The 25,760-nt window shown below is 39.4% G+C and overlaps 1 protein-coding gene across 6 annotated transcripts in view; it reads right to left on the bottom strand.

Annotated features, from left to right (window-relative positions):
* The window catches only part of SCMH1 (Scm polycomb group protein homolog 1), a 194,709-nt gene that overhangs the window by 150,093 nt on the left and 18,856 nt on the right, over positions 1 to 25,760 (bottom strand). The gene's annotated exons all lie outside the window — the stretch shown is intronic.

Raw genomic sequence — 25,760 nt, 5'->3', positions numbered from 1 at the left:
GCTAGGAAAACTGGATACCCTCATGCCAAAGAATGAAGATGAACCTTTACCTTACACCATATATAAAAATTAACTCAAAATGCATCAAAGACCAAAACTTAAGAGCTAAAATTATAAACCTCTTAGAAGAAAACATAGAGGAGAATCTTCATGACACTGGATTTGGCAATGATTCTGGAATGTGACATCTAAATCACAGGCAACAAAAGAAAAAAGATAAATCGGACTTCATCAAAATGAAAAACAATTTGTGCATCAAAGGGCACTATCACATGGATGAAAAGAAAACCTACAGAATGGGAGAAAATATTGGCAAATCGTTTATCTGATAAGGGACTAATATCTAGAATTTATAAAGAACTCCTACAATTCAATAACAAAAAAACCTCAAACAACCCAGCTGAAAAATGGGCAAAGGACCTGAAGAGATATTTCTCCATTTATCTATACAGATGGCCAATAAGCACATGAAAAGATACTCAACATCATCAATCATTAGGGAAGTGCAAGTGAAAGTCACAATGAGATACCACTTCACACCCATTGGGATGATTGGGATGGTTATTATGAAGAAAAAAAAAAGAAAAATCATAAGTGTCGGCAAGGATATGGAGAAATTAGAGCCCTTGTGAATTGCTAGTGGGACTAAAAAATGGTGCAGCTGCTGTGGAAAACTTTAAAAAGTTAAAAATAGAATTACCTTGTGGACAAGCTACTACCCAGACATCACTGGATCATTTTTTTCAAGAGGGTAGATAGAATGGAATCCAGCAAGGAACCAGAACCTGTGCCATCAACGTCAGGCATGAGTGAAATTGCAGGTTGCCCTCCGTCTCCTATTGCTGATGATCCTTCAGCTCTACCATCTCCCCTGTCCTCTCCCTCCTCCAGTCGGTAACTCTTCTTGCCTGTTCACTTGATGCCAGCCCCTGTATGCCAGCTGTTGTGCTGTACTACTGTACTTTTCAAGGTTCTGAAGGTGACCATTCTCTTGCTGTAATGCCCGGGCACCACACTTTTTACCACCCATCAACACTTCTACTGCAGAGTGTCTGCATGTCATTGCTCGTGGAGTCGTGAGGCTTGATCCTCCAGGCCCATATTCCCTGGTAGGCTGGATTCGTCTGCCTTCAAAGATTTCTGCCCTTTCAAGCATTCCAGAATTTGCCTGTGTTTCAATGGTGCCTCACATTATGGAATCCTTTTACTCTCAACATTATTAGGGTCTATCTTAGGGACAACTGGTCCAATCCAATTTCCTTTTGGCCCATGGTGCTATTTTGTATTTCCTAGTGCTTTCAGTGAAGCTTCAAGTAGACCTAAACTCCTGGCTTCTAACTAGCCATGAATCGCACAATTGTTCATTGTTTGTTATTTGTGAGAAAATGACAGTAATTAGTAGAAAATAAAAAAAAAAAAATAGAATTACCATATGACCCAGTAACTCCACTCCTAGGTATATACCCAAAAGAATTGAAAACAGGGACTAAAACAGATACCTGTACACTAATGTTCATAGCAGCATTATTCACAATAGTGAAAGGGTAGAAAAAATCCAAGTGTCCACCAATAAATGAATAAATAAACAAAATGCGGCATATACATAAAATGGAATACTATTCAGCCATAAAAAGGAATAAAATTCTGATACATGCTACAACATGGATCAATCTTGAAAATATTATGCTAAGTGAAATAAGCCAAATACAAAAGGATAACTACTGTCTGATTTCACTTATACTTGACAACCAGAATAGGGAAATTCATAGAGAAAGTAAGTAGAACAGAGGTTACCAGGGGCTGGGCAGAGGGGGGAATGATTTAATGTGTACAGAGTTTCTGTTTGAAATGATGAAAAAATCCTGGAGTTGGACAGCAGTGAAGGCTATACATCACTGTAAATGTACTTAATGCCTTAAAATGGTTAAAATGATAAATTTTATGTTATATATATTTTAACACAATTATAATTAAAAAAAAAAAACAAGCAACAGGTGGATCTGCATCAGGGTTTGACAGCTCCATTCAACCATCTCACAACAGGAACACAAACAGCTTCACAGGGACTTTCAAGACACTAAGTCCTTGAGTCACAGCATTCCCTTTCCTGGGTGGTCCTAGATGGAACCTGCTATCAATTCTCTTTATGACCTCCCATTTAGCATGTTTCCAAGCTAGACTATCTTCTGATAAACACATCCTTTTATTTGGATAATGTTACTATCTATATATAGCATGTAGTACAGATGGGCTCTGGATTTGAATATCAACTCTGTCACTAGCTATGTAAACTTGAACAAGTTACTAAATGTCTCTGGCCCTCAATTTCTGTATCTTTATTTTTTAATTTATTTTCTAAATTATTTATTTATTTATTTATTTGGCTGTGTCGGGTCTTAGTTGCGGCACGTGGGATCTTCGTTGCCACATGTGGGATCTTTTTTTGCGGCACACGGGCTTCTCTCTACTTGTAGTGCACAGGCTCTGGAGCACGTGGGTCAGTAGTTGTGGCACGCAGGTTCTCTAGTTGTGGCGCGTGGGCTCTAGAGTGCGCAGGCTTAGCTGCCCCGTGGTATGTGGGATCCTAGTTCCCCGACCAGGGATTGAACCTGCGTCCCCTGCACTGGAAGGAGGATTCTTAACCACTGGACCAGCAGGGAAGTCCCAATTTCTGTATCTTTAAAGCAAAAGTAGTAGTGTCTACTCCAAAGGCTTTGTGAAGGTTAAATTACATTCTCTATGTTAATGAATTAATATAAATAGGTGTCAACAGACAGAAATTACTTCCCCACTTCCCTAACTCTTCGCAGTATTACTGATCACTGATGAAATCATAGTCAGTTCTCTGTCTCTTGGCTACATTGGCATCCATACAATCATCACCACAACTCTCTGTAACTTGGAGGCTTGCTAGTATCTCTATCAGAAACCTTCTCTCAAAGGCCAACATCCAAAAGAACAAAAACAAATGTAGACAAATTTTTCTGCCTACCTCACAAACCTCTCCTAGAGGAGTCTGCCCTCCCTGAGGGCAGGTAGGCTTACTTTATATCCCACGTATTACCTAGCAGAAAAAAAGAACTTTATCAATTTTTAAAATTGAATTTTCAACAATTCTAAGTTTTTTATAACAGGATCTTGCATAAATATCCAAATATACAAGTTCTATTTCTATACTTGTATTACAAAAACAATAAGGTAAAAACAGTAAGTATGGTTCTCTGTCAGTGATAAGAACCTAAGCAAAATATATAAGGTGTTACAGGGTGTGGTAGTGACCATTTCAAAGCCTGCTACACTATGGTGGGCTTATATTAAAAATGCCAGAAATAACAGAATAAGTTCAATATCCCACCATGAAAAAATTCAATAATAAAGCTGATCTACCAGATAAAATCATATTACACAAATCAGAAAAATCTCCATTTAATTTTCATTTAAAAGCAAAATATCAAATCACCTAAAGATCAGAAAATAGCATCAAATCAAACTTCATATTCCTGACTTATTTCTAGACCACAGTGGTCAGACATTCAATTTCACCTTGTCTGAATGACCTAAACTCCTTCAACTACGCCAGTTAGAACTGCCATCAGTAGATATTTATTAAACACGCCTAGGTATAAAATTGGAATTAGGAGACAGAACCATAACAGAACAAAGAAACTGAACGGTTAGGAAAAAAAATGGAACCATCATAGGAAAAGGGAACCAACTATGTGATAGGTTCTGTGCTAAATACTTTAAAAAGAACTTTTTGTTAAAGTATAATATACATACTGAGAAGCACACGCTTCATACAGTAGCCAAGGTATGGAAACAACCTAAGTTGATGAATGGATAAAGAAGATGTGGTATATATACACAATGGAATACTATTCAGCCATAAAAAAAAAGAAAACTGGCCATTGTGACAACATAAATGGACCTGGAAGGTATTATGCTAGGTTTGAATAAGTCAGATGGAGAAAGACAGTTACCATGTGATTTTACTCATTATGTGGAATCTAAAAAAACAAAACAAACAAAATAAAACAAAAACAAACTCACAGATACAGAGATCAGATCAGTGGCTACCAGAGGGGAAGCGAGTTGTGGGGGGATGTGTGCAAAATGGCTGAAGGAGGCCAACTGTATGGTGACAAATGGTAACTAGACTTGTAGTGGTAATCAGTTTGTAGTATACATAGCTGTTGAATTATTATGCTGTCCACCTGAAACTCATTATTTTAAAAAAGTAAATAAATCATAAGTATGAAACTCAATGAACTTTTACAATGTGTTTCCAAACCAAGAAAGAGATCATTACTAGCACCAAAAGAAGTACCCCTTTGAGCCCTCTCCCAGTCATTACTCCACCCAAGAGTAAGCACTGTGTGGACTACTATTGTTAGGTTAGTTTTGCCTGTTTTGAACTTTATAGAAATGAAATTATATCTCATGTCCTCTTTTATGTCCACTTTGTTCCACTCAACATTTTGTTTATGAGATCCATCCACGGTGCCCCTACTAAGGCACTTTTGTCTTCATTACTTGATTTAAAGCACCCAACAATTCTGGCATTTCCCATTTAGGTTGGGGAAAAAAAAAAGAGCTGAGGTTCTGAAGTTAAACAAGATTAATTAAAGCATCCAAGGACATACGAGTACTGTATGGAAAGGCTAAAATTAAAGACTAATTTCAAAGTCCATGCTCTCTTTGGTTCCATTAGGCTTGCCTACTATAGTTTAAAAACAACAAGAAATCAATCCCTTCCCTAGTTTACTTTTCATAGGCCATATTATAGAGGGAAGTTTGGCAAACAGTCAAGTACTACGCAATGTAAGAAATTATTATTAGCACAAGAAAAGAGTTCCCTAGGGTAGTGGCTTTCAAACCTTTCTGATTGTGACCCACAGACCTAAATCCAGGAGTTTTTACAACAATATGCATTGCTAAAAACCTTACATCTTGCAAAATTATGCACTAAACATGGGCTTGTGGTTAAAACAGGGTTACGAATATGCTACTAGAAGCCCATGAAAATTTGTATCCTTTATACATATACACACATACCCCACAAGGATTTCAGTCACTAAGAAATGGTTAAATTGGACCCAAAAAACTAAACAGAAGGAAGAAGGGTATAATCCACTTTAGGATAATTTCTAATTAAAATGATTTTTAAAAATAAAGTTTTAATGTGTAATGGAACAAACCTGTAGCAATCCAGAACACTAAGCTTCTAAGAGGGACTTAATTCTCCAAGGTTTTCTAGAGTGAAGATTTGAACGCATGTCACCATCTGCAGACAGGAGCCACTTAATAAAAGCTTTTCATAGAGACAAAATTAAAACTTGAGGTCAGACTCATATGGCTTTGGGGACTGATAAGAGACTATTAACCTGTTTATTATTTTTTATCTATTCACACTGCCCAAGCAGACCTTTGAGAGATGTCTATGCTACACAGTACCAGAGATCTCAAGATCAACTTTATTCTGTTAGAGTGTAATAGGATAGAGTCCTACACAGGAAACTAACTCCTGAGACGTAGAGACCTGAGAATAGAGTAAATCCTCACTGCTTAAGCCACAGAGACAGGTACATAAAGTAATTTGGGCTCATTAACAGAGCAGTATCTATAAACCATTCTGTAAGTCCCGCCCCCCCCCCAAAGTCTCAGGTTCTTATCCTAAAAAAGTGAGTTATGAATCCTTGACATTATCCAGGATCTTGTAGGAATCTGATAGAATTACAAACTTGGGGCAAATACGGTTTCTCTGTACCAAGAAACTGAGATGCAACTTAGACCTAAACTTGGCCTGGTTCATTCTGTCACTGAGTAGTCACTTCCTCAGGGCTTCAAATTCTTCACTTTAAAACCAAAAGATAAGAACTCAGGTAGGTCCCATGTTTACTACAAACTAGCTGCAAGCCTCTGTTTCTTCATCAACCACCTCTACAAGTGTGTGATTTTATGGTTTCACAGAAAATCCTATTGCTATTACAGTAACGGAAATTTATCAAATGAGATCAGCTGTCTTCCTGTGAGCTACTCAGGCAATTGTCCTGACACCCATATCTGGTTGGGAAACAGAGACAACTTTCTTCATGGTAATAGCAAGGTTAGACAATACAAAGGGGCTTCCAGGGAAATGTGTCTTACGTGAATCCGAAACAGCAACCTCAGGAAAGGGCTCTCTTCTCTAGAAAACTGACTTGACTGAGAGGGCATGGAATAATCTTTGAGATAGGTATTAAGCTAAGGCATATCGGATTAAAAAAAATTATTTGGGGGTGATACAGAAAGAATATATAATACGCATTCTAAACAGCTAAGGCAGAAGAGTGGTACCACTTGCTAGCAGTCACTCAGCATTTACTAGAAACCTCCTTCATGCTAATTCCTGAGAATAACACCTTTTAAAGCAAGTCAGAAAATGTTTGTATATAACCACAGAATCAGCAGGAACCAAGAGGCACGAGAAGAAAAAAACATGTCCAGTTTCACTTCAGAGACAGAAATTTATGGTTGTTTAGCTTTCTGAGTTTTTTTTTTTTTTTTTTTAATCCCGGAAATTTAGCTTTTAGGACACAAGATGCCTTTCTCAACTTCCTCAGCTTTTGACCCAGCACTCATCCCTTAATTAAAATCTACTTTAATTCTTCTTCATTTTAAGTCTCTGGGGTTCACTAGACCAGGATTAGTGGTACATGTTATTTCAGAGAACAATTATATACGCTAGTATTAGTTAAGAGAACTCCAGAAATTTACTTCATCGAAATCACTGATAGGTGTTGAACCTGTGCGATACTCTTTAACATACAGCAGTGACTCATAACTTTTTCCCCCCGACATATCTGAAGAATACAAAACCCTCCTATCAGTGAGGGCAGGCTCATTAATGGCATTGATTTTCAGCAAAAGGTAGGAGACAGGATTAATTTGACGGGGAGGAAGGCTCCACTGGGTGAAAGGTGTTTTGGAATCTCCAGGGGTATTTGTGTAATTAGAAAAAACATTTCCCCCAGTCTATATTCCACTGCTCTTCCCCCTGACCCAGGGTCTAGAGCACTGCCATCCAACAGAAATATAATTGAAGCCACTCATGTCATTTTAAGTTTTCTAGTAGTCACATTTTAAAAAGTAAAAAAAGGACGATGAAAATAATTTTAATAATGCATTCTATTTAACCCAGTATATTGAAATATTATCACTTCAGCTGGTAATCATTATAAAAATCAATGGAAATACTTTACATTCTTTTTAATATTGTCTTCATAATCTGGTGTGTATTTACGATTACAGCTTATCTCAATTCAGATGCTAAATTTTCATCAGAAATACTTGATGTGTATTTAAATTTCATAAAACTTACAGTTGAAAAGAAAATTCATACACTCAAGTTTCTCAAAACATACTTTAAAGTTTTCCAATAACTGTATGGAGGATGTTTTAAAATTTAATTAAAATTAAATAAAATTTGTAATTCAGTAATTCAGTTACACTAACCATGTGGCTATTGTGTTAGACAACCCATATCTAGAGGAAATAAATAATAAAAGTAAACATTAAGTACTATGTGCCAAGCATTGTTCTAAGCACTTCACTTGTGTTAAGTTGTTCGATACTCACAATCCTTACGTAGGTACTATTATTACCTTCATTTTACTGATAAGGAAACCAGTGTAGAGAAATGTCTTATAACCCGAAGTTACACAGTTAGTAAATGGTGGCGGTGGGATTCACAGCAAAGTAATTTGGTCCATTTTTTGTCTCTGAGGCATAGGGTTTTTCCAGGAAAACTGAGCTATTTATATTTAGTATGCCCTAGGAGTAAATGCAATCTTTGCATATGTTTGGTTAGGGACTCTCAGCACTGGCTGATTTTCTCCATTATATGGCCCTATTTTGATTACATGTTAATATGAATTAGATCATGTCATTCCCTTGCTTAAAATCTTTCAAACGCTCTCCACAGCAGCACTTAAAAGGAAATCCAAGCACCTTATCCTGACCCACATAATCCTACATGATCTGACCCCACCTCTACTGCCTCCACTCCTACAGCTCTCACCGTTCACTTTGCTCCAGCCGGCTGACCTCTGCTCCTGCTGCAGGCCTCTCCTTACTACCTTAGGGCCTGTACACTGCCTGGAATGCACCACCCGTATTCACAGGGCTGGCATCTTATCATTCAGGTCGAAGTTTAAATGTCACCTCCTCAGAGAACCCTTCCCTGACCACTCAATCTAAAGTAGTCACCCAGACTCTGTCACACCACTCTTAATTCTCCATAGCAGTTAGCACCATTTAGTATTTTCCTTGTCTATTTATTTGTCTCATCCACTGGGGCCTTGTCTGTGTTATTTATTCAGCACTATATCCTAGCACTTGGAATACTGTCTGGTATACAGGAGGCACTCAATAAGTATTTTTGAATGAAATGAATGAAAGCTAGTCGTTAAGAAAAAAAAAAAAAAAGGCATAAAATATAAAAATTACATGACCAGAAAGTGACTACTTTCTGAATTTAAAAAACATATTTGGATGGTTTGTAATTAAAACTCATAGTTGATTTCTGAAAGAGAAATTAAGAAAAAACATCTCTAAAAATGAAACAAAAACAAGCCGGGTCCTTTAGTATCTGTAAGTCACTCTCAAATCTGACAAGATCATTTACATAAAGGTAATGAGAGGATGTAAGGTATTGATAGACATAATCATGAATATAATTCTCTTTTCAAAGACTTTTCTGAATACAGTCCTCACAGCTTATTAAGGAAATCCACATAACACAATGGCAAATTCTTTCTGATTAAAACTCATTTAAAAGACATGCATTGAGATGACAAAAGAAGATTTTAAAAATATGAGAAAGTATATAGCTACTTAGCAGCATTGTGAAGTAGGGAAGAGTGCCATCAAAGACTCAGAAACTGAAGGATATCTGCAACCTATAATCAAAATTGAGCTATATACTAGAAAATCAATGCTGAGCACCTCTAACCAAACATAGGTAAAGGACTGTATTTACTCCTATAGCATACTAAACAGACCAAGCGTCCCAGGGAGAAAAACCCAAGCTCAGAAACAAGAAATGGGAGCTGATGAAAAGTACTGAGATACCTGAGATTTTAAGACCTGTGCTGGCACCCCACTCTGCACAAAGGTTCTAGCTGCGATGTTTGCCACTAGGCACAAAATGTACAGTATTTTTTAAAATTAATTTTAAAAGATACTTTAAAAGAAGAGACAAGGACTACTAAAAAGAACCTACTCTAAATGCGACAATAAAAAAGATTAGCTGAAGGCATTCTCAGGAAAATGCAAATGGGATAAGGTTAGAAATGATAGTGTAGGGACTTCCCTGGCGGCGCAGTGGTTAAGAATCTGCCTGCCAATGCAGGGGACATGGGTTCGAGCCCTGGTCCGGGAAGATCCCACATGCCACGGAGCAACTAAGCCCATGCGCCACAGCTACTGAGCCTGCACTCTAGAGCCTGCGAGCCACAACGACTGAGCCCGCGAGCCACAACTACGGAAGCCCACGCGCCTAGAGCCCATGCTCCGCTACGAGAAGCCACAGCAATGAGAAGCCCGCGCACCGCGACGAACAGTAGCCTCCGCTCTCCGCAACTAGAGAAAGCCCGCGTGCAGCGACGTAGACCCAACACAGCCAAAAGTAAATAAATAAATAAGTAAATAAATTAAAAAAAAAAAAGAAATGATAGTGTAGGAGCACAGATAGTACAGAGAGATCCAAGTAATGAATAAACTTGTAAATAACATTCTTTGTAGGTATAGAATAATGTAAATAGGAGAAATGTAATGTAATTACAAATATTTGAAATGCATTTGCACTCCTGGCCTCCAACCTAGTTTAAAAAACGTCTTCCAGAAAAGTCCTAAAGAATCACTGGAGAAAATTTAATATAGCTGGGTGGTAGAGGGATAGATAAACTGACATGTGATCTTTACAAGTAATGGTAAAATTTAGGATGTGGACATAAGGTTTTCCATGGCAAAATCCTTTCAAGTTTATCATATGTTTGAAATTTTTCATAAGTTTTAAAAAAAAGAAACCTTAAAACATCTCAAAGAAGCTGCTGTCTCAGAGCTCAACATTGAGCAATAGTGAAAAGGTGGGTAGATTAGAGCAGAGACTGAAGGAATGAATGAACATGATTTTTTTTTTGCACTTTACATATAATTGCCATTTCATCACAACAAAGCTGAAAGGTAGGTGATATTATCTCCATTACACACACACACACAGAAACACACACACATGCCTCTGAGGCTCAGAGAGTACCGTAAGCAAGTTACTTGGATATAAGTGAATATTAAGCCTGATCAAGCCTGGGATCAAAATATGCATGCAGGTTTAAAAATATCTAACTAAAATCTGAATCTACCTTTATCATCTATTTTCCACAGCTACCTGGAAAGTGACTGTCTCAGCTCTACTTGGAAAAGCACTTTAAATAATAAGAACACGTGAGATACACTTTGTAAAACAGAACAATATATTTTAAAAATTAATTAATTTATTCTATCCTTGGCTGTGTTGGGTCTTTGTTGCTGCACGTGGGCTTTCTCTAGTTGCTGCGAGCGGTGGCTATTCTTCGTTGCGGTGCGAGGGCTTCTCTTTGCGGTGGCTTCTCTTGCTGCGGAGCACAGGCTCTAGGTGTGCGGGCTTCAGTAGTTGTAGCACATGGGCTTCAGCAGTTGTGGCTCTCGGGCTCTAGAACGCAGGCTCGGTAGTTGTGGTGCATGGGTTTAGTTGCTCCGTGGTGTGTGGGATCTTCCCAGACCAGGGCTCGAACCCGTGTCCCTTGCATTGGCAGGTGGACTCTTAACCACTGTGCCACCAGGGAAATCCCACAATATTTTGTATAATATGACTTCCAGCTTCAAAGTCCTTCAAAATTTTCAAAGTTAGCTCACTCACAATTATCCTATTTGTATTAGTTATCTGTATACATCTTTTACAGTTCTTTTAGCACTGTGATTCCCTCGAAATTAGGATCCAGATCTGATTCATTTCTACATTCTTTGTAACAGTACCTGAAATAGTAGTTTAATGAGTGTTTACTTAAAGAAAGAAGGTGATCCTCACAATAGAGATGCAAGGTAGCAAGGGCACCTATTCACATTATTCTTATTAATAACACTTGAAGAAACAGAGTCAGAGTAAACTCTGATGCTACGTCTCAGCTAAAAAGCTCATTTGTTGAGCTAGGGCTCCAGTCTTTTCCGATTACACCACTGACTAAACAAAGACACTAAGCCTGTTCTCCAATTGAGACTCTGGCAGGGCATCCAAAGGCAAAAGCTTTAGTTATGTTGTTTTTTTTAATGTTTGGAAAATCCTGGAATGTAGATCTTAATGTGATATAAAATGTTTGTAAACGTTCTGATTTCTTTGTTTTATTGGGACAGAGTGGTAGAAGGAAAGTGAAAATGCTTCTTAAAAATCCTAAACTAGGTTATAAGTTACCCCAAACTCAACAAAAACAGAAGTTGAACTATAACAGCTAACGTTTATTTATTTTTTTAAAATAAATCTATTTATTTATTTATGGCTGCGTTGGATCTTCGTTGCTGCGCGCAGGGGCTACTCTTCGTTGTGGTGCGTGAGTTTCTCATTGCAGTGGCTTCTCTTGTTGTGGAACACGGGCTCCAGGCACACGGGCTTCAGTAGTTGTGGCACGTGGGCTCAGTAGTTGTGGCTCACGGGCTCTAGAGTGCAGGCTCAGTAGTTGTGGCACATAGGCTTAGTGGCTCCGCGGCATGTGGGATCTTCCCGGACCAGGGATCGAACCCGTGTCCCCTGCATTGGCAGGCGGGTTCTTAACGACTGCGCCACCAGGGAAGTCCACAGCTAACATTTATACTCAGCTCTTTGGAGCAATTCTACGTATATGTGTTATTTCATATGATTTTTCATAATATCCAGCGAGAGATTACTATTATTCCCATTTCACTGATGAGTAAATTTCAGGGTTAGTTTAGAAAGTCAGTAGGTGGTTGAACCGGGACTTGAAACAATCTGGGTCATGCTCTTTGTAGTACACAAGGCGTTACTTGCTTGCACAAAACTAGTGAATAGCCTTCTAACTGGTCTCTCTCTACTTCCATTCCACTGTGTGTATGGCAACCAGAGTAATCCTTCTAAAATAGAAATTCAATTATGTTTCATCTCTGCTTAAAATCCTTCAATGGGGGCTTCCCTGGTGGCGCAGTGGTTAAGAATCTGCCTGCCAATGCAGGGGACACAGGTTCGAGCCCTGGTCTGGGAAGATCCCACATGCCGCGGAGCAACTAAGCCCATGAGGCACAACTACTGAGCCTGTGCGTCTGGAGCCTGTGCTCCGCAACGGGAGAGGCCGCGACAGTGAGAGGCCCGCGCACCGTGATGAAGAGTGGGCCCCGCTCGCCGCAACTGGAGAAAGCCCTCGCACAGAAATGAAGACCCAACACAGCCAAAAATAAATAAATAAATAAATTTATTAAAAAAAAAAAAAATCCTTCAATGGACCCATGCAGCCTATAGAATGAAATCCACCAAAGTCCTTGGCATTCCATACATAGGCCCTTCAAACCTAAATCCTTTAACATTTGGCCCCTGACTACTTCTCCAGCCTCATCTACCCATCTTCTCCTCTTTACCTTCTTCCCCTAAGTTATTCTACATGATCTACAGTCCCTCAGCTTATCTGCAATGAAATCCCTTTTCCCATTGTACACTCTACTTGTCAACTTACAACTCATCTTTCAAAATTTAACTCAAAAATCAATGAATCTCCTCTTCCTCAGCCTTCTGAGTTCTCTTCCCTAGATAATCATTTCCTCTTCTATGCTATTATTTACATCTGGTTCATACTTACAGCATTTAAATACTGTATTACAATTATTTGTTTACATACTTCTCCCAATTTGATAGTGACGACCTAAGGGATGCCTTATTCATCTTTGCCTCTGGGGTCTAACACACTGCCTGACAGTAGTAGGCATCAGATACATCTTGTTGGGTTGAATTCAAATATACTCACTTAGAAAGTATACAAGTGATAAAACAGGATTTGGATTTTACAAAATATATATGTTTCAAAGAAAAAAAAAAGCCTAAAACCCTTTAACTGAACTGTGTATAACAATGGCAGTTGCCCTGAAGGTCCCTGTTAATGCTCTGTGACCCAGCTGGGCCTCCAGAAGGTTCATTACTTTCATATTACGACTGTGGCAATTTATTAATGAGCTCAGTGCAAGCAAAACAAATTGAAATGACAGCTTTGGCAACTAACATCTTTTATTTATCACTAGAGCTAGTCTTTCACTAGCACTGAGATGCATAAGCCTTCTTCAAGGCAAAACAATATTTATGGGGTATCTTCTAAGAGGCCTACAAACACTGTGATTGGCTAAGGGGAATTCAAGAAAATATAGGTCTTCATTAGGATAGAAAAAGAATGTGTTCTTGAAAAATAACTCAAAACTGAAAAACACAGATGTCCATTAGAAGTAGTGGTAAAGGACTTATTATGCAATTCATCATTTATGCGTCAACTGCCTTTTCAAGGGCTAATTGAAGTGCCATTGCAGCTCTTCTTATTTCACCCTGATGGAGGCAGGTGTTACAACAGTATTCATGAGGAGGAAGCCAAGAGCCAGTACTAGGCATTCTGGCAGAAGGAAGGTCTATAAAACTAAAGCCCCTACCCTTTCAAAAGTGTGTAGTCTTCATGGTACCAAAGGATCCCTACCAACCACTTAAGGCTGCTCTCCTGAGATAAAACAGAGCCAAATCATAAACTGTTAACATAGCGAAAGTAAACTTTATAGTGCACCTAGACACAAATATGGTTTAAAAGAGAGAAAGAGAAATAGCAAGAAACCCTGTGGATACAGGGAGATACCATGTACTCACTGTCTTTCACTAATGACTACAGTACCTCCAAATAAAACCCTTGGTTTTGACTTCTTAGGACTGCCATAACAAAGAACCACAAACTGAATGTAATAAACAACAGAAATTTATTCTCTCACTGAGTTAGAGGGCACAAGTCCAAAATCAAGGTGTTGGCCGGGTCATGCTCTCTCTGAAGCCTGCAAGGAAATATCCTTCCTTGCTTCTTCCAGCTTCTGGCATCCCCAGGAAACCAATACAGATTTTGGTACTGATGAGAGTGGGGTGCTGCTCTAACAAATACTTAAAAATGAAGTGGCTTTGGAACTGGATAATGAGTAGAGACTTGACAGGAAAAAAAACTAAATTGCCTTAAAGAGATGGAAATATGAACATTAAAGGTGCTTTTAAATGAGGCCTTAGAAGGAAATGAGGAACATGTTATTGGACACTGGAGGAAAGGTAGTTCTTGCTATAAAGTGGCAGAAAATTTGAACTGTGTTCAGCCATTGGGTGAACTTATAACTGATGAACTTGGATATTTAACTGAGGAGATTTCTAAGCAAAGTGTTGAAATGTGGCTTAGTTTCTCTTTGGTTTTTATGAATATGAGAAGAGGTAAATTGAGGATTGAACTGTTAAGCAAAAAGGAACCACACTTGATGATTTGCAAAATTCTCTGCCTATCCAAACAGCATGCTCTGGAAACAGGGCCAAGGGTACGGCTGGATCATCATTTGCCTGACTCTAGCACACAATCAAACACCTCAGAAGCTAGGAACAGAGACATGGTTATCCAGGAAAGATCTGTGGAGGACCCTCTTGTCAGATGGTCTGGACACCAGTAAATTGCATGGGAGACTTACAAGGTTTTTGAGAATTTTGTATCAGCAGAAGTGCTGCCAGCCTGGACTGAAAGGAAGAGAGATGGACTGAAAGGAACAGATATGGAATGAAATAAAGACTAACAAGGGCAGAGCCACAGATGCAGATGCCTGGGCCAATGGGACCCTCTTGGGTTAAAAGGGTGGGCCTGCCCATGCAGGCCAGAGGACAGAGCACTGAGCCACAGAGGATTATTCCCAGGCCTTGAAGTCTAATGGAGTTAGCGCTGTTGGGTTGTGAATTTGCTTTAGACTAGTGATCCTTTTATTCCTTCCATGTCCTCACTTTTGTAATAGAAATATCTTTCCTAAGCCTGTCCTACCATTGTATCTTGGAAGCAGATAACTTGCGTTCTAGATTTCACAGGTCCACAGATGGAGAGGAATTTTGTCCCAGGATGAACCATAGCAGAGTCTCACCCATACCTGATTTAGATGATTTAGAAGATGAGATTTGAGACTTTTTGAGTTGATTATATTTAGGTGAGTTCTGGACTTGGATTGTATGCTGGAGTGGGTTAAGACTTTGGGGGATATTGGGATGGGGTGAATGTATTTTGCACTTGGAAAGGACATGAATTTTGAGGGGCCAGAGGGTAGACAGTTATGGGTTGAGTTATGTTCTCCAAACTGTATACTCCTGGTATCTGTGAATGTGACCTTATTTGGAAATAGGGTCTTTGTAGATATAATCAACTTAAATGAGGTCATTAGGGTGGGCCCTAATCCAATATGACCGGGGTCCCTATAAGAGAAAGAAAACACCGTGTGAAGACAGACATACTCAGAGAGAACACCATGTGGCAAAAGAGGCAGAGATCAGAGTAATGCAGCTGCAAGCCAAGGACTGACAGCCACTACCAGAAACTAGGAAGAGGCAAGTAAAGATTCTACCTAGTCTCAGAGGGAGCATGGCCCAGTTAACACCTTGATTTTGGAGTGCTACCCTTCGGACTGTGAGAGAATAAATTGCCACCTAATTTGTGATACAATTTGTTACAGCAGCCCTAAGAAACTAAAACACCCCTTAATAGCTAATATATATTCAAGACTTACTATGTACTGTGTAAAGTGCTTTACACTGATGATCACATTTAATCTTTACCATGACCTCATGAGGTAAAGAAATAAAATAACCTTCTGGAGACAGGAATCAGCCAATGCTGGTGGGGGCTGAGTGCTAAAGCACGTTAAAACAGCGGATCCCTGGACAGGACTGCTGTTGGCTGCGTGGATACAACAAAGGGAATGGGAGTGAGGGGCTCTGCGGCTGGGAATGGCCCTAGAGGAAACGTGGTCTGCCTAGGAAACACACCATCGTTGAGCGGTGTGCAAGGGGCGGAGCTGCCACTGGCCCCTCACGCCAGCCCCTGCCTCTGCGGGCACTGGGAGGGCCTCCCACCAAAGTGAGCACGCCCCAGTCTGTTACAACTGCCTGCTGGGCCCTGCAGGCAATTCGTGCACATCCCAGTTGTGGCTGCCATACCCCTCTCTGGCCTGAGGGAGTAAGTGTGCCCCTATCAGCCGCTGCTTCCTCCTGCCTGGGCAGGGAACTGGCCTGAGAGTGGCGCACACACAGAGGTGGGGCAAAAACCGAAAGTAAGCCCCAGGGGCAGTGCGACTAAGGAAGAGGAACTTCTTTCTGTGCAGCTGCACAAGCCATGGATTAAATCCCTGAGATCGTGATCGGCTTGGTAAATCCTGTGTCTGTGGAATGCCTGAACAGATAACAGAGCGTTCCCACAACTGAGATGGGTCTAGCCTTAGCAGCAGTGCACTTTGGGGGCAAGAACACACGGGAGCTGGGCCAGGTCAGAGTCTGAGCTGGCCCCACAGGGCCCACAGCAGGTCCAGAGACCTGCTTAGAGGTCTTGGAGGGCCTCCGGGGGAGGCGGGGATTGGCTGTGGCTCACTGTGGGAGCAAGGACACTGACAGAGGAGGCCCCAGGAAAATATTCCTATTACTCTGATTCTATTTTTGTCTCTTTTGTTTTGTTCAGTTGATGGTATTGTTGTTTTTATTATTTATTATTTTTTTAATATATATATTTTTTGTTTTTCTACTTTTACTTTACTTTTTTTGCTGTTTTGTGTTTTTTTCTTGTTTTTGTTCTGTTTTTTATTTTATTTTCCTTTTTCTTTATTGTTTCCATGTGTTTATTTTGTTTGCTTTGTTTGCTTTCTGTTTTTGTTTTATTTTTCATTTTTTGTTTTTGTTAGTTTAGTCCTTATTGATTGTTCTCATTTTTAAATTCTTTTCATTGTTTGTTCTCTTGTGTTTGTTTGTTTGTTTGTTTCCTGTCTGCTTCTTTATTTGTTTCCGTTAGTTTGGTTTTGTTGTTATCATTTGTCTTGGATATGGTGTGTCTGCTTTCTTTCTTTTTTTTTTTTGTGCGTGTTGTGTTGTTGTTGTAGTTTGTTTGTTTTTGTTTTTGCTATTTGTCTTGGGTTTTGTTTGTTTTCTTTTTTCTTTTTTTCCTGTTTCTTTTCTTTCTTTTTTCCCTGGCCATGCAGTTGGCTTGTGGGCTCTCAGTTCCCTGGCCAGGGCTTGGGCCTGGGCCTCCAGGGTGGGAGCACCAAATCCAGGATGCTGGACTGCCAGAGAATTCCTGGGCCCAGGAAATATTAATCGGTGTGTACTCTCCCAGAGGTATCCATCTCGACACCAAGACCTGGTCCCACCCAACTGCCTGCAGGCTCCAGTGCTGGACACCTCATGCCGAACAACCAGCAAGACAGGAACACAGCCCCACCCAGCAGCAGACATGCTGCCTAAAGCCATACTAAGCTCACAGACACCCCAAAACACACCACCTGATGCAGCCCTGCCCAATCCGAGGGAAAAGACTCAGCTCCACCCACCAGAGCGCAGGCACCAGTCCCTCCCACCAGGAAGTCCACACAAGCCCCTGGACCAACCTCACCCACCAGGGACAGACAACGGAAGCAAAAGGAACTATGACCCTGCAGCCCATGGAAAGGAGACCATAAACGCAGTAAATTAGACAAAATGAGATGACAGAGAAATATGTTGCAGGCAAGGTAAAACCCACAAGATCAAATAAATGAAGAGGAAATAGGCAATCTACCTGAAAAAGAATTCAGAGTAATGATAGTAAAGATGATCCAAGATCTTGGAAACAGAATGCAGGCACAGATCGAGAAGATACAAGAAATGTTTAACAAGGACCTAGAAGAACTAAAGACAAACAATCAGTGATGAACAACACAACAACTGAAATGAAAAATACACTAGAAGGAATCAATAGCAGAATAACTGAGGCAGAAGAACAGATAAGTGAGCTGTAAGATAGAATGGTGGAAATAACTGCCACGGAGCAGAATAAAGACAGAAGAATGAAAAGAAATGAGGACAGTCTCAGAGACCTCTGGGACAACATTAAACACACCAACATTCAAATTATAGGGGTCCCAGAAGAAGAAGAGACAGGGAAAGGGCCGGAGAAAATATTTGAAGAGATTATAGTTGAAAACTTCACTAACATGGTAAAGGAAATAGTCAATCAAGTCCAGGAAGCGCAGAGAGTCCCATACAGGATAAACCGAAGGAGAAACATGCCAAGACATATATTAATCAAACTAATACAAATTAAATGCCAAGAAAAAAATATTAAAAGCAGCAAGGGAAAAGCAAAAAATAACATACTGGGTTGGCCAAAAAGTTCATTCAGGTTTTTCTGTAACATCTTATGGAAAAATCCAAATGGACTTTTTGGCCAACCCAGTACAAGGGAATCCCCATAAGGTTATCAGTTAATTTTTCAGCAGAAACTCTGCAGGCCAGAAAGGAGTGGCAGGACATATTTAAAGCAATGAAAGGGAAAAACCTGCAGCCAAGATTACTCTACCCAAGAAGTATCTCATTCAGATTCGATGGAGAAATCAAAAGCTTTACAGACAAGCAAAAGCTAAGAGAATTCAGCGCCACCAAACCAGCTTTACAACAACTGCTAAAGGAGCTTCTCTAGGTGGGAAACACAAGAGAAGCAAAAGACCTACAAAAACAAAACAAAAGCAATTAAGAAAATGATAACAGGAACATATTGATAATTACCTTAAATGTAAATGGATTAAATGATCCAACCAAAAGACACAGACTGGCAGAATGGATACAAAAACAAGACCAGTATATATGTTGCCTACAAGAGACCCACTTCAGACCTAGGGACACATACAGACTGAAAGTGAGGGTATGCAAAAAGATATTCTATGCAAATGGAAATCAAAAGAAAGCTAGAGTAGCAATACTCATATCAGACAAAATAGACTTTAAAATAAAGACTGTCGGGACTTCCCTGGCGGCACAGTGGTTAAGAATCCACCTGCCAGTGCAGGAGACATGGGTCTGATCTCTGGTCTGGGAAAATCCCACATGCTGTGGAGCAACTGAGCCCATGTGGCACAACTACTGAGCCTGCGCCCTAGAGCCCGTGCACCGCAACTACTGAAGCCCATGCGCTCTAGGACCCATGTGCTGTAAGTACTGAAGCCCGTGCACCTAGAGCCCGTGCTCCACAACAAGAGAAGCCACCGCAATGAGAAGCCTGTGCACCGCAATGAAGAGGAGTCCCTGTTTGCCACAACTAGAGAAAGCCCGCGTGCAGCAACAAAGATCCAACACAGCCAAAAAAATAAATACAAAAATAGAGACTGTTACAAGAGACAAAGAAGGACACTACATAATGATCAAGGGATCGATACAAGAAGAAGATATAACAGTTGTAAATATTTATGCACCCAACATAGGAGCACTTCAACACATAAGGCAAGTGCTAACAGCCGTAAAAGGGGAAATCAACAGTAACACAATAATAGTGGGGGATTTTTAACACTCCACTTACACCAATGGATAGATCATCCAGACAGAAAATAAATAAGGAAACATAAGCCTTAAATGACACATTACACCAGATAGACTTAATTGATATTTATAGGACATTCCATCCGAAAGCAGCCGAATACACTTTCTTCTCAAGTGTACACAGAACATTCTCCAGGATAGATCACATCTTGGGTCACAAATCAAGCCTCAGTAAATTTAAGAAAATTGAAATCATATCAAGCATCTTTTCTGACCACAATACTATCAGATTAGAAATCATTTATAGGAAAAAAAAAACTGTTAACACAAACACATGGAGGCTAAACAATATGCTACTAAATAACCAAGAGATCACTGAAGAAATCAAAGAGGAAATAAAAAAAATACCTAGACACAAATGACAATGAAAACCTATGTGATGCAGCAAAAGCAGTTCTAAGAGGGAAGTTTATAGCAATACAATCCTACCTCAAGAAACAAGAAACATCTCAAATAAACAACCTAACCTTACACCTAAAGCAACCAGGGAAAGAAAAACAAAAAAACCCCCAAAGTTAGTAAAAGTAATCAAAAAGATCAGAGCAGAAATGAATGAAATAGAAACAAAGAAAGAGTGCAGAACACTCTGGCATAAATTGCAGCAGGATCTTTTTTGACCCACCTCCTAGAGTAATGAAAATAAAAACAAAAATAAACAAATGGGACCTAATGAAACTTCAAAGCTTTTGCACAGCAAAGGAAACCATAAACAAGACAAAAAGACAACCCTCAGAATGGGAGAAAATATTTGCAAATGAAGCAACTGACAAAGGATTAATCTCCAAAATATACAAACAGCTCATGCAGCTCAATAACAAAAAAACAAACGACCCAATCAAAAACTGGGCAGAAGACCTAAACAGACATTTCTCCAAAGAAGACAAACAGATGGCCAACAAACACATGAAAAGATGCTAGACATCACTATTAGAGAAACGCAAATCAAAACTACAACGCGGTATCACCTCACACTGGTCATAATGGCCATCATCAAAAAATCTACAAACAATAAATGCTGGAGAGGGTGTGGAGAAAAGGGAACCTTCTTGCACTGTTGGTGGGTATGTAAATTGATACAGCCACTATGGAGAACAGTACGGAGGTTCCTTAAAAAACTAAAAATAGAACTACCATATGATCCAGCAATCCCACTACCGGGCATATACCCAGAGAAAACCATAATTCAAAAAGACTCATGCACCTCAATGTTCACTGCAGAACTATTTACAACAGCCAGGACATGGAAGCAACCTAAATGTCCATCAACAGAGGAATGGGTAAAGAAGATGTGGTATACATATACAATGGAATATTACTCAGCCATAAAAAGGAACGAAATTGGGTCATTTGTAGAGACATGGATGGACTTAGAGACTGTCATACAGAGTGAAGTAAGTCAGAAAGAGAAAAACAAATATCGTATATTAACGCATATATGTGGAATCTAGAAAAATGGTGTAGATCATTTTATTTGCAAAGCAGAAATAGAGACAAAGACATAGAGAACAAGCGTATGGATACCAAGGGGGAAGGTGGCAGGGGGATGAATTGGGAGATTGGGATTGACATATATACACTATTGACAGTATGTATAAAATAGATAACTAATGAGAACCTACTGTATAGCACAGGGAACTCTACTCCATGTTCTGTGGTGACCTAAATGGGAAGGAAATTTAAAAAAAGATGGATATATGTATACATATAGCTGATTCACTTTGCTGTACAGTAGAAACTAATATAACGTTGTAAAGCAACTACACTCCAATAAAACTTAATAAAATAACCTTCTACTACACTATTCCTAACTACTATGCTAAACTTTCTTTTATATGTCAGCTGCTGTATAATAAGGAACTTGTCTAGTCTTTGTCCTAGGTTCCTAGCAAAGAGCTTCTAAAAGCCCTGGAATTTTCCAAGTGATAGGAGTATCTTTGTGATTCATTAGCCCCTTGGACACATGTGAGTTTATGCTAAAGAGATCGCTCAGGATGGGGGCTGGTTGCCAGAAACACCAACCACGCAGGCCTACATAATGAAACCCCAGCCAAAATCGAACACTGAAGCTCGGTGGAGTGAGCTAATTAGTAAACACATCAATGTGCCAGGAGGGTGATGTGCCCTGATTCTACGGAGAGAGGACAGGGAAGCTCTGTGTTCAGGACTCACCCAGACCTTGCCCTATGTGTCTCTTAATTTGGCTGTTCCTGATTTGCATCCTTTACAATAAACCTGTAATCGTAAGTATGGCACTTTCCTGAGTCCTGGGAGTTGTTCTAGTAAATCACTGAACCTGAGACGGGTCACAGGAACCTGCCAGATTTGTAGCCAATTGGTTGGAAGTGTAGGTGGCCTGAGGATCACACTTGAGGCTGGCATCTGAAGTGGGGGCAGTCTTTTGGGGATCATGTTCCCTTAAACCCACTGATGGTAGTACAGATGATATGAATAGATGAATAACCTTAAGCTGGCAGCATTAAATCAAAGAGATATACCTACATATGGCTTTAGGAAACATTATTTGCATCATCCTGACATATCTTACTTGGAAATATGAAAGGGAGAGAGAGGGAATGAGAGAAGGAAGGAAGAAGGATGGGAGGAAGGGAGGGAGGGGGAAAGAGAGGGAAGAAAGAAAGGAAAGTGAAGGGAAGAGGGGATAAAGAAAGAATGAAAGAAAGAAAAAGACAAAGATATTGTTTAAGTGTAAAACAACTGCTTTGAGTGACTTAGTGCTTTGTCCTAACAATGGGTAATAAATGTTATAAAGTGATGCTAGCGGAGACAGGCAAGGAAAGATTATTTTGCAAAAGTTAAACAAAAACAAATACTGGATTTCCTCAAAATTTTAGATTTTATAGCCATATAGTTAGAGCTATATAAGCATCTTTAATTTCATATAGAAAAAAAACCCCTTAAACAAGTATTGTCATACAAATTCTCCATGACACAAAGCTTCTTAGGAATGCACCTACTATATTACAGCAAAAGAGACTCTTCTAAAACCCATCACAGAGCTAAGGGAGAAGACAGCATTATGCCAAGGAACACTGCAGAGGTAATGCTTAGAAAATCCAGACAGCTGACACCTAGAAGACTTTTTTAACATGGGCATTAGGGTCCAAACATCTAGGCTGATGGGTTTGGGGGCAGAGTTGTCACTTCTGGGAAGGGGTAATTCAAACACTTAAGTGTACTGGGCAGGTAATCTAAACAGAAAGTGAGAATGGGGACCAAGGTTGCACAATGGGACTTTATGACTCAGCCATTTTCCAAAGGACATTTCTGTTGAGATGAAGAATCACTTATTCATAACAACAGACTAGTAGAGAAAACTAGAGATCCTGATCCACAGCAAATCTAGTCCAATCACACAATTTATCCCTAAATTTTATAATGTCTTTTATGAATCTGAATTTTTTGAGAATTAGTCTTAAATTCTATAAGGAAAAATAGTGAAAGGTTTTTTTTTTAATTTTAAAAATTTTATTTATTTATTTATTTTTGGCTGCATTGGGTCTTCGTTGCTGCACGCCGGCTTTCTCTAGTTGCGGCGAGTGGGGGCTACTCCTCGTTGTGGCACACAGGCTTCTCATTGCAGTGTCTTCTCTTGCTGCAGAGCACGGGCTATAGGTGTGTGGGCTTCATTAGTTATGGCATGTGGGCTCAGCAGTTGTGGCTCGCGGGCTCTAGAGCGCAGGCTCAGTAGTTGTGGTGCACAGGCTTAGCTGCTCCACAGCATGTGGGATCTTCCCGGAGCAGGGATAGAACCCGTGTGCCCTGCATTGGCAGGCGGATTCTTAACCACTGTGCCACCAGAGAAGCCCCAGTGAAAGGTTTTGAAATGGCATGTTCTATCAATAGAAGGATGGAGGCTTCCAGATTCTCTGATCCTACAGAAATGTGTTACTTGGTCTATCTCTGACTAGGCAATTTTACAAGTTTGTTGTAAACTGATAGCTTTGCTGAAAATTGATATTAATGGAAATAATTCCTGTCCACTGAAATGCAAACTGTGTACAAGAAATTCAATTGATATTGCTCTATGAATATTGAGCACTGTTGCATTTGTTTGTAAACTAATTTCAGAATACCCTGACTATAAATATGTGGTACTTTGAGTCCTCTTTTGAACCATTTTTCGTACTCTTTCTGTTTACTACATTAACTAATGAGTTAAATAAAATTTTTGTTCATTTTGTATTTGTGTGAGTCATGATTTTACCTCCCCCCCAACCCTTTTACCAACCTCTCCCCATTTCTTCCACCCTCCAGCCCCTAGCAACCACCATTTTACTCTGTTTCTAAGAGTTCAATTTTTTTTAAGAGTCCACATACTCCTAAAATACACCACGCAGTATTTGTCTTTCTCTGTCTGACTTATTTCACCTAGCATAATGCCCTCCAGGTTCATCCATGTTGTCACAAATGGCAGGATTTCCTTCTTTTTTAACTGAATAATATTCCACTGTATATATACACATTTTCTCTATCCATTCATCCATCGATGCACACTTAGGTTGTTTCCATATCTCGGCTATTGTGAATAAATGACTTTACTCTTTTAAAGAAATTACCCTTTAACATCCCCAACAAGTCTTCAATCTCACTTGGGAGCAGGGATTGTGAGTTTCAATGTATTGTGGTGAAACTAAAACTAGATTGGGAAAAGGCCTAGGTTTAGTCCTTGTTCAATAAGTACTGACCCTGACTAATTTCCAGTGCCATCTCTAATTCTCACTGGTTCATATGTCAAATGGGATTAATTCTTGCTTTGCCAACTTTCAAAGGCATGTTGGAAGAATCAGATGAGTATGTAATCTGAAAGCATTTAGGTAGTCTGTAACGATCCCAGGTCCCGTCATCCACAATATCATCAAAGTGATTTTCCTATAACGTCTAAGAGATCCTCTTTGTAGTCTACTCCAAACTCTCACAGATTCCCTTTGTCTACAGGGTGACATTTAAACTCCTAAGGATGGTGTACAGATCTTTTAGATGTTCCAGCCCTTGCCTACCCTCTCACTTCGTCTTTTTTTTTTTTTTCAAAGTTACTTCATCTTTATTAATCTTCTTTTTCCTTCTAGTACTTGCCTATCCTCAAAATTTTTCACTAAACCTCAGGTTGCCACCTCAAATGTGAACAGATTCACTTCATCTTTAGTCACCCCTTCTCAACCTTAATACCATAGTAGCACTCAACTACTTATATACGTAGTCCCAAACATTGCATATGCTGATACCTTCCATCTGGAATGCCCTTTCCTCCAGTGCTTCAGTCCACCTGATAAACTTCCATGCATCCTTTAAACCTAATTCATATATTACCTCTTCTGAGAAGCTTTCCTTATACTCTCATGCATAATCATTCTCTCTTCCTTGGAGTGTACACATTTATATTATAGCCCTATACTATATTACAATTTATTTATTTGTCTAATATTATTTGTCTGCTAAATTATGAGCCTTGATGGGTGGGTTGCTTCATGTTTATTTCTTTATCCTCTGTATCTAGCACATGGTGAGTGAGTGCTAAATAAATACTGAATTATCTAAAACGAAATGTAAGGCATTGTTATTATATCTCCATTTTCGCCACAGCAACTAGCACAGAATTAAGCATAGACCAGCATTTAGTAAATAAATAATCTCTGCTTGCTGTCATTTCTTACCATTATTATTATCCAATCCTAATTCAGGGTGGGGGATGAGAAAGGGTGTATGCTAAAGACAATGTAAATTGACTGCTAGTCAAACACCCAAGTCAATCTGCTAGACATTTTTTTATGAATAACTTAATTCTCACAACAAACCTATCATACAGGTATTATTATTCCCATTATATAAAAAAATAAGCTAAGGTACAAACAATTTAACTTCTCTGAAGTCAAACAGCAAACAGTCAATAGTACACTTTCTGGGGTTTCATATACTCTCATATATACTTTCATATACTCTTACCTCATTTGGCCCTCACAATCTTGTGAGGTGCAAAGGGCTAATATTAGTATCCCTTCATTACAAATGAAGAAAACAAGATTTAGAGAGTTTAAATGACTGATAAAGTTTACAAAGCTAGTAATCACTAGGTCTAGGATTA

This window comes from Balaenoptera borealis, assembly GCF_965194805.1.
Source record: "Balaenoptera borealis genome assembly, chromosome: 1".
In the NCBI taxonomy this organism is placed as follows: domain Eukaryota; kingdom Metazoa; phylum Chordata; class Mammalia; order Artiodactyla; family Balaenopteridae; genus Balaenoptera; species Balaenoptera borealis.
The sequence above is the reverse complement of the archived record's forward strand: the minus strand, read 5'-3'. Positions and strand labels throughout refer to the sequence as shown.